Raw genomic sequence first — 13,193 nt, forward strand, 5'->3', positions numbered from 1 at the left:
GATATAAAAATATCTGTGATTTCTGTTGGTGACAAAATTACAGCTATTGCTAATGCTACTGTGACTTGTTGTCTACGTTCAGAACGAGAGGAATTGCTAAATTTTTGTTAGAACTTAGAAATAAAGATGCAGTCTTTTTTTCCATCTAAGTGAATGGGCTCTCTGTGAACCCCAGGCTAAGAACCATTGCTTTCAGTCTTGATAAAATAAGTGATAACCATACTTTATAAAAATTTAAAATAACACTTATTTTCTCATTACTAAAGCAAAAATACAAACGTAAGAGAAAAGTTAAGAAATATAGAGTAAGTAGAAAACGACCAAGGAAATAAAACATGCCCCAGAGAGAACCACTGCGAATACCTGGTGTAGTAGTTTCACTTTGAATACTCGGAGCGCATTGAGGTGAGGTAGCACGATGAGGTAGCACTGAATCTGGGAGATGTTATTCAATCTATACAAACACACTCATGCAGCCAGCGAAGGACCCTTGTGCCACCCCAACTGATCCCCTGTGGCGACACTGTGCAGCTGTCTCTGGGGTGAAGAATGGTCCAACATATGTTCAACTGTCACAAGTCAACCCTAGAAGACTGAAGGCTTGGAATGGCTTCTGCTAAATTATGCCTGTGGAGAACCCACCAGGTGTGAGTTTTGAACACAAAGGAGGCCTGGCCCCAGATTACTTTCCTCAAGATCCCCGAGAATGCAACCCCATGAGCCCGCCACACCGTGGCCAGTTTCTGGGCCCCTACTTGTCATCCCTCCCATGAGTACATGAGGTTGTGAAGCCACCAGCACCAAGTTAGGGTCTCGCTGTACCTCTCGATTAGAACTTCTGGGAGATCAAGGCCAATGGTATTGTAGCACCACTGGGAAAGCACCTCCCCCTTGTCTTCTCCAGCTCAGACCTTAGAGCCGAGTTCTCTTCTGACCTTCAAACCAAGACCTTCCCTGGCGGGGAGGAGAAGGGTGTTAATGAAATGTTGCCAGCATACTTGGCATAGTTGTCCAAATGTGATTGTGCGTTCTCCTGGAGGGACCTTGCTTCCTCTAGGCCTAAAGATGGCAGCGCAAAATAACAGACCCGCAGAGCTGCAGGGTGTGAGGCACCACCCAATTTCAACATGGTTTTAATAAAACAATGTGGAAAGGGCAGTCTGTTCATTTTGATTCTTCACAGGGTCATTCAATTAGACCTGAGATTCTGGGAAAACTTGTACCACCCCGACCAAATTTCCATTAGTAATAATGATAAAAGATAATTATTGAGCCTGCCTCTCAGATATTCCAGACACCTGCACCTCCACTTAATTAATTGCTAATTAAGATATGAAGAAAGAACGGCAGTGTCTCTCACACATCCTGACTTTATTAAGCCTCAGCAAATCCTCCTCAGGGAAAAAGAAACCTAAATTGCCAAGGCTGAGCCCCTCCTTTGGTTTAGAAACCAGGGGTGGAAGGGAGTGAGATGGAGAGGAAGGCTGACTATGAGTGAAGGTCATTTACATCATTCTGGTGGCATATGAAGATTCTGAGAGGAAAGAATGAGGGGGAAAGAGAGAGGGGCTAACAAGTTCTGAGTTCCTACCTTCTGCCACACACAGAGCAAAGCCTTTTATATCTATCATCTAATCAATCCTCATTGCAATCCTGTAAGGAGATATGATTATCCCCATTTTACAGATTAGGAAAGGAGTGCTTAGAGGGATTAAGTACATATCTTTTTCCAAAAGTGTGGGTCTGGTAAGAGCTGGAATTTGAGAGCCAAATTCCATTTGCTGTTCCACGGAGATACAAGAAACAGAAATGTTTTCTTCCAGATCTTTACCATTGTTGACAAAGGCAAAAAGACATTCGTGGTCACTAGCCTTCAAGACGACCCCCAATGAACCCTTGCTTTCTGGTAGCCACGCCCTCATGTTGTCTCCTCCCACATTAAATAGGGCCAGCCTATGGAACCAATAGGATGCTGCAGAAGTCATGGGAGGCTGGTCATAAAAGACATTGTAGCTTCCACCTGACTGTCTCTTGTATCGCTCACTCTGGGGGAAGCCAGCCATCTTGTGAGGACACTCACTCAAGCAGCCCCCCAGAGGCCTCTGTGAGGAGACCCCCTGCAACACCCAGCATCACAAAAGCAAACCACCCTGGAATCACACCCTCCAGCCCTCACAAGTCTTCAGACAACTGCAGCCCTTGTCGACAGCTTCGCTGAAACGTCATGAGAGACCTAGAGCCGGAACCACCCAGAAAAACCACTTTTGAATTCCTGACCCTCAAAACCATGAGATAATAAATGTTTATTGTTCTAAGCCGCTGAGTTTGAGGTAATTGGTTATGCAGCAATAGATAATGAATTGAGCATTCATGAACTTCCCACATCTTGCTGAATTGCAATGTCTTGCCAATACTAATGGGTCAGAGAAATCCTGAGAAACATTCGAATGTGTATGCCTGAACCGAGGAGCCCCAAACAATAGTCATTCAAGCATTCAAGGTCTCTTCTGGGAGGAGTGCTTATGAGTTTAGGAGCCAAATAGGGGTCAGATCACCACTAGTCGCCTAAATTCGCCATTTTCTCATTAAGGTGACGAAGGACAATTTGTTGGCCATTTACAATCTGATCCATTTTCAGCAACCGAGCTTGGGGTCCACAGGGCTTCCCGGGCTGCACTCTGGACGGCCCTGAGCCTCAGATCTGCCTGGGCCAGCAGTGGGCAGGGAGCCAAGGTGACAAAGTCCTAGCCCGGCCACTTGGGTTCCTGTACACACATTCAGTAGATGAGGGAAGAAAATACAACGCACATTTTCCAGACATATTTCATAAGAAAACTTTTTTGTTTCAATGATGAGCTGTTACAAGTTGACCCCAGAAATTGGATATGGAAGAAAGGTTGGGCACTACAAAGGGAAGTGCAGGTGAGAAGGTGGGGTGAGAGAATGGACAGAAAGAACAAACACATCAGTTTGCTCGAGATGCTGGGAAGCCAGGTCACCACGCTCTATCGGCTTGCGAAATTCTCTTGTGGTTCCACGTCGCCTCTCCCTCAGTGCCCCCAGAAGTGTGTAGGCTAAAAAGATTGGGGAGCATGTGCCCTATGCTTGATATTTACCTGTGCTAATGGTTTTGCCTCTGGAACTTGGTACCGCAGGCGTACGTGCCCACATTGTGACACACCAGCCACGTCAGTTTCTGTTATAATAATCCTTTGTCTTGGATGAAAATCTACTCCAAGAAAAGGCCTTTGTGTGATCTCTTTTCAGGCCTGTCTGGCTTGTTAATCAAATTAAATGGCTCTGTTAGTGAGATGATGCGTATTATATCACTAGTACATTAGGTTCATTACGAGCGTCATGCTCACAGAGCCTGTGTGCTCATGACTTCCGGAAGGTCAGCACACACTTGCCTGAACTCAATGTGGCCATTGCTCGGCCACAGTGTGAAGCCTGGTTAAACAAACAAACAAACAGAAAAACTGGTTAAGTGGGAAAGAGCACAGGACCGGAACACAGGAGCCCCACGTTCTAGTTTCAGTTCTCTAAATAACTCTGTGTATGGTGCAGGCTTCCATAAGTGAACTCCCCCATTGGAACTACCCGTCCCACGTGGCTTTCCTTCATGGCAGGAGGTCCATGAGGGCAGAGGCTGTGTCCTCTTGTATCTCCCGTTTCCGGGGCAGGTCTGGGCAGTCAGAAGGCTCTGAATCAATGATTGCTCCCAATAACCGAAAAACTAAGTGCATCTAATCTGCTGTCACATGAGCATGGACAGAAGTACAAAAGTCTCCATTCCAGGCTGTCAACAAGGGGTCCCGGGTAGTGGGGATGGAAGGAAGGAAGGAGGTGGAGAGAGGCAAGCGGTAGAGGGGAAAAAGAAAAAGGAGACTGCACTACAAAAGCCTGGATGTATATTATGATCTTTTAAATATGAAGTATGGGTATGTATGCATAAATAAATTAAAGGAAAAATGATGATGTACTTATGTTAAGTCAGAACAAGTTGCAGACTATTTCAGTTAAAAACTGTAACCAGAAACATCCCATATACCTGTATACATTGGCATAATTCATTAAATGAGCATAAGAGTGGGGTGTATTGTAGGTGCTATGGGGTACCACTCAACTAAGACACTCAACCCCCAGCCACTGGGAGTGTTGGCTGCTGGCAGCTCCCAGACGAGGTCCTTTTCAGGAGTCACCCTCAGCCAAAAGGACCTGCTTTGCCTGAGGTTGTCTCCCTAGGGACAGCCAACATCTAAAGACTAGTGGGGTACAAAGGCCTGTCCATTTTCAAAGCAGGACCGCTCCAGAGTTCCGTCACGCCAATTCTTCTTCCTGTAGTCACCCATAAGAGTATGTATGCTTCAGTAAACCTTCAGTGCACATATCCTGTCTCGGTCTATTTCCTAGGAACTTGACTTGTGACAGTGTGAAAGGATATGTACTAGTCTATTAATATGTTACCTCAAGGGGCTGGGATTGGAGGGAAAGGATTAGCTTTTCCTGCAAACATCTTCATATGAATTCACTTTTTACAGTGAGAGCTAATCACTTTTATAATTTCAGGAACATCAAATGACTTAAAATGTAATAAACAAATATGTGAGTTGAATGAAGGCATGACCGCATCTATATCTAGTTGGGGAAATAATAACAAAATAGCGCATCACAGGTACCAACGTTTAATGAACTAACCGGAAGGGGATTTTGCCCATACTTTTGATGACTCTTGACCTTGTTGTTTCAAAAGAGATTGGACCAGCTTCCTAAGAGTGAGAATACCACCTCATAGGTGAGATGAGAAAGAAAAAAAAAATGCCAATGGATAGAAACAAAAAGGAGAGGGAGTTTTAATTCTATGGAAAGCGAGGTTTTGTAACATGAGAGCTATCTGCCAGTAAAATAGGCTGCAAATTTTGGGCAGCTCCTGTCCAAATTACAGTCCAGAGGACCTGTGATTTTCCCACTTAGTGAGCAGCCAGATTAGAAATGGAGGAGACAAATACCTGGTACTTATATCACCTGTAATACCTGCTGCCCAGTCACACAGCCTCAGGGTCCTTCCCTCCTCCACTCTCCAGGCAGCCACTGCCCATGCACCTGAGTGTTTGTCAGCGATGAAATCCATTCGCCTTTCCAGAACTCAGTGATCTTTCCGCTTCCTCCAGTCCTGATGTTCCATTGGGTCATGCCTCCAGGGAAGGTTGATTTACTCAGGAACAACTTAGATGAGCCAAAGGCTGGCGCCTTCCTCCATCCGTGCTCCTTGCAAACACATCCCCTCTAAATGAGCTCCCTGAGGCGTGGTGTCCCCCTTGGGGAAGGCTCAGAAGGGTTCGTGTGAAGCAGGCCCTTGAAGGGGAAGCATCCAGCTGTGTACTGTGCCAGGGTTGCCGAGAGCTGTGTAGGGCACCTGTTGCCAGCTCTGCATAGGAGCCCAGCTTAAAGAGACTGACAATGTGCTGACATGGAAACTCCCCCTGCAATAGACGTCACTGCTTCTATAGGTGGTGGTTCCCACCGGAGAGAATTACTCTCTGTTATGCATTCATTGACTCAGTGAGGATTTATTGAACTTTTCTGTGCTGGCGTTATGCTTGGGAGTGAGCAGGACAGAGAATCTGCCCTTGAGGAGTGAAGAGTCCAGAGTGAAAACAACACAAAGGAAGAGTTTTACAATCAACGGTGACTTTTATGGCAGGGAGCCTTGGATGTCAAGGACAGAAGAGGGACTCGGGTTTGAGGGGGATGAGTAGCTTCCTGGAGGGAGTGTCAAGTGTTTGTCATAATGAGATAATCTAAATACATAACTACAGCCACCTTCGAAGATCCCACAATAGATTTGCTACCTAAAACACCTTTCAGGATTTATAATCAGTCTGTACAATTTTTACCTTAAGTATAGACCACTTTATTGCAAAACTATTAGAATGAATAAAAGAAAATTAATGAAACAAATAGAACTCTCTGGAGAGGGAAAAAACTGAATAAATAAGAGTTTTCTTTGCTTTAGAAATCTGCCTGGTGTACCTACAAGTGTATTGAAAAGAAGACAAGGCAGTTGGAATGGAAGGCAAACCGAGGTTCCTTATTTTGAAACCATAGATGGATTTCTTCCCTCTTCCTGTTTCAGGTGGCCGTGTCATCATAACTGCGCAGAGGCTGGGACAGGATTAAAGAACGTGCAGGAAAAAGATAACATTGAAGACACCATTACTAAAGGTACCATTTCCTATGAACCTTTTGTTATCCATCATTGCAGTGGCCAGTTTGAACTGAAATGAGGTGGTCAGAAACATTAACTCCCTGGGTTTCACACTATCTTGGAAAAAGCTGGAGAAACTGGGTACCCAGGTTTGGGATTCTCATCAAATATTTCTGAAACGCATTTCCTGATGCGGTTGGTGATAAAAGTGTGTTACTGCCCTCAGCCCCTCCAAGAAGCTAAACTTGATTCCAGCCCAAACGCGCCTGTACTGGGTCTGCATGAATCAGTTGCTAAATTATTCACCAGCCTGACTAGGACATTTCTGGAGTTCCAAACCTCTCATAAAGCATTATGAAAAAATATCCATCTTTTTATCTCTATCCATAACTATTTATAAGGCTAGAGGAAAAAAAACGTGTCGTTTTATTTCTTTTAATGTAGAAGCTTTCCTAATTCTGTTTCCATACCACCTATATATGTCTAAAGAATTTTCAGGTTGAAATAATAGCCTCTAAAAAAAATGGTCTGCGGGAAAAGGCTCACAGGATTCAGGGCTGACAGGTGCAGTGAATATTTTGCTCCCTTAGTAACTGTCCCTGGCAGTCAGATTTGATGTGCTGAATTGGGGACTTTTTAAACAGGGGAGGCCCTTTTTTATTGTACAGAACAATGACAATATACCCACCGGCCTTCTCTCTATATTTGTTTATATGGTTGCTAAAGTTTGTTCATGAAAAACTCATTTCCTTCTTCAGACACATCATGCACTCATTATCTATCATTGTAGAGTGATAAGACAGGTCTTTTGTGAAACCCCATGTTTGAATCCACCCAGAATATCCTCAGCAACATCCTGCCTCACCTGGGGACACTCGACTACAGAGAACCCGAGCCATTTAAAACACCTCTGAATGGACAAACTCACAAGAGACATCACTGCATTGAGCTGGCTATCAGCCATCACCACTTCAGAGTGAATTGGTTAATTTGGTGTTTCTAGGCTAACAGCTGGTTGAGATTAAGTTCTATGGAACCAAGCAGAGCTGGAACAGTGTCGACCATCTGGGCAGCAACTAGGGGTGATTGTCACAAAGCATCACTGGACATGTATTAAGATGGAGACATTTTTACCTATCAGCACTCTTCTCAGAGAAAATACTTGAGTAGCTAAAAGAATATTTGACAAACCACTTGCATTGAAAGATTAAGGTATCCCCCCCCCACAGACAAAAAAAGCTTACTTAAATAAAAATAAGGGCCTCTAAACTGACTTCTGAACAAGGTGGGTTCAACGAGGGTATGAGATCTAGGGTGCTGCCATCCTCCTCTAAACTACTGTTGAGTATTAATAATTACTTAAAGAATTTTGGTTTAAGTGTGAGACAAATTATTAGCTTAACTAGAGCAGCCACATATTTTCATCCAGCCCTGGTATTGGAGGCCTCTGATGGAGGGGTTAGAAGGATGAAAGAGGGAGCCCAGAACTCCCTCGCCCCTGTGTGCAGGTGGTAGACAGTGGACAAGGGGTGACTAGTGAAGAGAAATATCACCTCCTTTCTGGAGCGAGCTTTCCCCTGCCCCAGACTTCCTATGGGATCAGTCTGCAGGCTGACCCAGAGAACACTCACGAAAGGCAAGGTTGAGCCTGCTGTTTAAAGTAGAACCTAGGATGCTCTCTGTGATGTTGTAAAGTATAATGAGAAACATATAGATGGTTTTCATCCCAGTTTCTGGCATAGAGCTCCTAAAACCCTTGGCATTTTTTAAGTGTGGTAAGAGAGATAAAGGTGTCTTGATATTCATAACAAACACCTTTTGACCACACCTTATGTTAATGAGGTGATTTTGAGGGGAAATCCCTAAGGATTCAAACATGTGATTAAAGGGTTGGAACTTTCAGTCCCACTCTTGATCTACCCAGGATGAAGGGCTGGAGACTGAGTGCAATCACCAGGGGCCAACGATTTACCCAGTCATGCCGATGTAATAAAGCCTCCATAAAACCCCGAAAGGACGGGGTTTAAAGAGCTTCCAGGTTGGGGAACCAGTATACTTCCGGCCCCAAACTCCACAAGGACAGAGGTTCCCTCCTTGGGGACCATGCCTTCTGTATCTTCATCTGGCTGTTGATTCATATCATTCATCTTCATATTCATATTACAATATCCTTTGTAGTAAACCAGGAATCTAGTGAGCAAATGCATTTCCTGAGTTCTGTAAGCTGCTCTAGCAAATTAATCCTCTCAAGGAGGGAGCTGTGGGAACTTCCAACCGGTAGCCCGTCAGCCAGAAGCACAGGTGACAACCTAGACTTGTGATTGACATCTGAAGTGGAGGGTAGTCTTGTGGGACGGAGTCCTCCACTGTGGAATCTGAATGCTCTCTTTGGGTAGACAGTGTCAGAACTGAGCTGAATGGGGGGACACCCCGCTGGTGTGAGAAAATTGCTTGGTGTGGGGAAAGAATCCCACATCTAAATTGGTGTCAGCCTCAGCATCAGAATGCCAAAGCACGTCAGAGCCCTGAACATACCAGGGTTAAGTTCCATTTCAGTCTAGGGCTGACAGAGATTCTGAACTCAGGGGGAGTCAAACCAAAGCTGGATGTGAGGGCCCTCCCTGGAAGCCAGCTAACAACTGCTGGTGGGTCCAGACGGGTGGTGGACCCTGCCGGCCTCTTGAGGGTGGTGCTTCTCAGAAGTCTATAGGGTACAGAAGCAGTTCTCAGAAGCACCAGCAGCTCTGTTGATTACATCTGAAAGCCACTCCTGGCACAGAGGCCAGTCCATCTTTCTCTGCCAGGCTTGTCACGTGTGTACGACTGACATCGCAGGAGAGAATGGATTGACCAGAACAGCCCTCTCCCGTTGTACTTACAAATAACTGTGCACCAGCCTGGTTTGGTGTTGGGATTACACAACTTACCAAGTATTACTATGAAGACCTTTGGTTGCCTTCTGGTCCTTTAGCAATTTGAACAGAGGTGCGTTCACCAGGCTGGTGTGAACTGCTTTACTCAGCCCGCTGCAACCCTACCTTCATTCCCCATGCATTTAAAAGCAGCTTATTTTAAAAGCTGATTAGATGAGCCCTTAATAACATTAGAATTTAAATGGCCCCAGATAGACTTTCAACTTCTTGCTAAATTGAGATAAATGTTATATTTGGGGAGCTGAGTTCCCAGCTTTCAGGCTGCTCTGGACAGCAGACAAATTTTTGAAGCACCGGGTGTGTTACATGCCCGTTGAGTCAGCTCCGACTCCCGGCGAATGAGTGACATCTACAGTTCCCTGTTCTCAACAGCCCTGCTCAGCTCCTGTAGACTCATGCCTACGGCTTCTTTTATGGAGTCAATCCATTTCCTATTTGGTCTTCCCTTGTTCCTGCTGCCTTCCATTTCCCCCAGCATTATTTATTGTCTTTCCAAAGAACCCTGCCTTGTCCTGATGTGCCTGAAATAAGACAGCTTCAGTTCCGTCATTTTTACCTCCGGCGATGCTTCGGGCTTAATTTGCTCTAGGACCCACTTGTGCGTCTTCCTGGTGATGTGGGGGTAACCGTACAGCTCTCCTCTAACACCATATTTCAGCTGAATGCCCTTGTTTTCCTATCGGTCTTCTTCACAGTCCAACTTTCACGTCTCTACATAGTGACTGGGACTACGAGGGTATGGCTGATCTTAACCTTGGTCTCTAATGACACATCTTGGCTCGTAGTCATCTTTCCTAATCCTTCCATTGCTGTCCTTTGAGTGTCAGTCTTCTCTTGATTTCTTGGCTGCAGTCTCCATGGGAATGGATGACTGAACCAACGTAAGTGAAATCTTGAACAATTTCAGGGTCTTCATTGTCTGCATTAACGTTGTATATTTCTTCTGTAGTCATGATTTTTGTCTTCTTGATATTCAGATACAGACCTGCTTTGTCACTGTCTTCTTCTTTCCTCAGAAGTCGTTTCAGATCATTGCTACTTTCTGCCTCCACACGGGTATCACTTGCATATCTTAAGTTATCAACATTTCTTCTACCAATTTGCACTCCTCCTTCCCCTGAGTCTAGCCCAGGTTTCCAAGTGATACGTTCTGCATACAGATTAAACAAATAGGGAGATAAAATGCGCGCTTGTCTGATACCGTTGCCTAGAGGAAACTACCTTCTCTCATGTTTTTCTGCAGCCTGAAACTGGGTTTGTGTGCGTCTATAAGGTCTCTTTTAGCTCTAAAGGACTAGTATTGTGTATGTTGATGTGTCTTGCATTTTCGAGGGAAAGTGGTAAATTGAGGCCAGGACAGAGTTATAATCTACTTGTGATACTATGGGAAAACATCTCTCTCTCTATTCCTACACTCTCCGATAAGTTTCAGTTCCCTTATCGAGCAACTACTACTCAGTTATTTAATTCAATATTAATGTTGTTAATACCTGGCTTTTGCTGAGAATAATGCAAAATGGCCAGAAGTATGAATGTTTCATCTTGGTTAATATGTTTAGCTCCCTCTGTAACTTTTATAGGGGGGTTCAGTGCTGTGAAGGGGAAATGCACTTATCAAGCTATAGAAGTATGACTGCTTTCCAATTATTCTCTTCTGTAAGTTTTAGTAAAAGTTAAACAACAGAATAGGATGGGTGGAGTGGGAAAGCAACGAAAGGTGAACATAAACGACTACTTCAATATTGAGGTAAAAGTATTTTTACAAATAAACAAAACCTCAGTTATCTTCTTTTCTCCATCTTTCCCCAACTAAACTAGACACCTGGGATTCCTTAGAATTAAATCTTGAGATTCTTAAAAACGTTCTTTGCCTTTTTGATGTGGTGGTCATTGCAGAAGTGACCCTGAATTTAAGCTTCTTTTTAGAAGGCTCACCAAATAATAGCCACTCTTGGAGTGTTTCAGTAGAAGCTAAACCTTGAGCTTAAAGCTTGTATTTGCATTCCGGTCTGCCATGGTTCCCTGGAGTGATGTTAAGAATTCTAAAAATCAGGCTCAGAGAGGAGGGGAGATTTTGGGCCTGGGCACAGCTGTGAGTAAACCCACTCTTCTTGCTCTGGCCCTAAGACCCCAAATCTCACCCATCCTCCAGGGACCCTTTAGGAGAAAAATACGGGTTGTCCATTGAAACTGTGGTTTGAATGGATTCAAACAGAAAGGACCATTTGAATGTGAATGGCCACTTCATTGCCTCGTGACAACAGAGTTCAGGAAGATGAGTGAAATGGGGCTCCAGACTTGCAGGATTTGACTCTCTCCAAACTTCCGATCAGCCTCCAGTGGGACACAGCTCACCTGGGCTCCCACGCTGCTCCACATTGAGGAGAAAAGTGTCAGAGTGGTCTCCACAGAGCGTCCTGCTCAGTTCTACTCCTTAGCAAATTAAACACCCCATTCAGCTTTGATAAACTTTTACCAAGAGCATACTAGTACCAAAAAGGCCATTGCTCGTTAAAGTACTTTCTGAGTATTTGTGTTTTCTCTCAACATCTTGCAGTTAATGGGAAAGGTACTGGTGTTGGGTTGTCCACTGGCAGTTTACAGGCAAGCTCACCTCTCCCTTTGCCAAGCCTGCGGGCATGCAGAATGGGCATTGCTTAGTCCTTCTCCTCTCATTCTCAGAATGCCTCTGTGTGGCCAACCCCTTAATTTGCTTTGTCCTCTGTCTGGAGAGAAAGGGTCCCTGCTCCGTGCAAGGCAACCTCTTCCACTGCATTGACTCTCAGTCCCTTCCCTACCATCTCCTCCAGAGCTGGCATTCATTCATTGGATCCTCACACATATTTCCTCTCACTTTCTATAAGTTCTTTCCCTTCTGTGTATAAACAAGACTTGGTCTCCATTAAACAAACAAACAAACAAACAAACAAACAAACACAGTTTATGAATGATTTTATGACTCTCTCCTTTTATTCCACATTCTGTGATAGAATATTTGACATTTACTCCCCTCCATGTATTTACCCCATAATCCCGTGGGAAATGGCGCATCCTACCTACCCACACAACAGACTCAACTGAATTCAGCAAATGTGCATGGATCACACACTATGTGCCACACCCAGTCTGGATTCTGACCATAGAAACACTCTTATAAAGCAGGCAAGCATGCCTCCACCTTCCCTGAATTACAAAGTGTGTGGGATGATGAGAAGCATGATGGAACTCAACCGCCTTGTCCTGGGGGCAGGAGGCAGTGAGGAAAGTGCCATCCGAGATCTCTAGACAAATGGGGAAACCAGGAAGGGAGAAGAGAAAAGGAGACAGGGAGGAGAAGGAGAGAAGGAGAAGGAGCAGCGTGGGCAAGGTCATTGAAGCCACTGAGAGAGCGGGACATGTAGATAGCATTACGTCCATGGCGGGGAGACAAGGGGTATTGAGGCTTGAGAGGATGACAGAAATTTCATCTTCAAGTGTGAGATCCTCAGAGCCTTTACTGTTTCTTGCAGACAGTGGGAAACAATGGAGGGTTCAAAGGTAGGCAATGACAGAATCAGATTACATTTTTTTAAAAATCACTCAGGAAGCAGCAATTAGAGGGGGGAGATCAGATAAGAAGCTGCTCTAATCATCCAGATGAGAAATGATAGAGGCCGAACCCACAGTGGCTCTGAGGGTAGAGAAGAGGGAATGCTAGCACCGTCTCTACCCTCCAGGAGGCCCCTCTGGATTTACCCAAACAGGTGATGGCTCTTCCTGCTCAAAACCCTCGCGCATGTATTGTGCTTTTCTTATTGTACTTACTTGGCTTGTATTACAGTCAATTGAGTATTTCTGTGATTTTCCTTATCAGATTGTATCTTTGTCTCCTCTTCCTCAGATTACAGTACCTTGCTCATAATATAGAGCTAAAGAAAAGGTTACTTAGTTGAATTGAATTTTCGAGAGCTTCAAACCATGAATAATTGAGGAATCAGCCATGTACAAGTGCTCATCATTTACATAATTGTGTAAACAAGCTGATAAAAAATCTTTATTTTTCCCCATTATTT

General features: G+C 44.5%; 1 protein-coding gene across 8 annotated transcripts in view; it reads left to right on the plus strand.

The window, feature by feature from the left end:
* TNR (tenascin R) overlaps window positions 1–13,193 on the plus strand; it is a 417,504-nt gene that overhangs the window by 183,243 nt on the left and 221,068 nt on the right. For all 8 annotated transcript variants that reach the window (XR_013991784.1, XR_013991785.1, XR_013991786.1 and 5 more), the window contains exon 2: window positions 6,137–6,225. The gene's annotated coding sequence lies outside the window, so the exon portion shown is untranslated. The remainder of the gene's footprint in view (window positions 1–6,136; window positions 6,226–13,193) is intronic.

The sequence above is a fragment of the Rhinolophus hipposideros genome, assembly GCF_964194185.1.
Source record: "Rhinolophus hipposideros genome assembly, chromosome: 19".
Taxonomy (NCBI): domain Eukaryota; kingdom Metazoa; phylum Chordata; class Mammalia; order Chiroptera; family Rhinolophidae; genus Rhinolophus; species Rhinolophus hipposideros.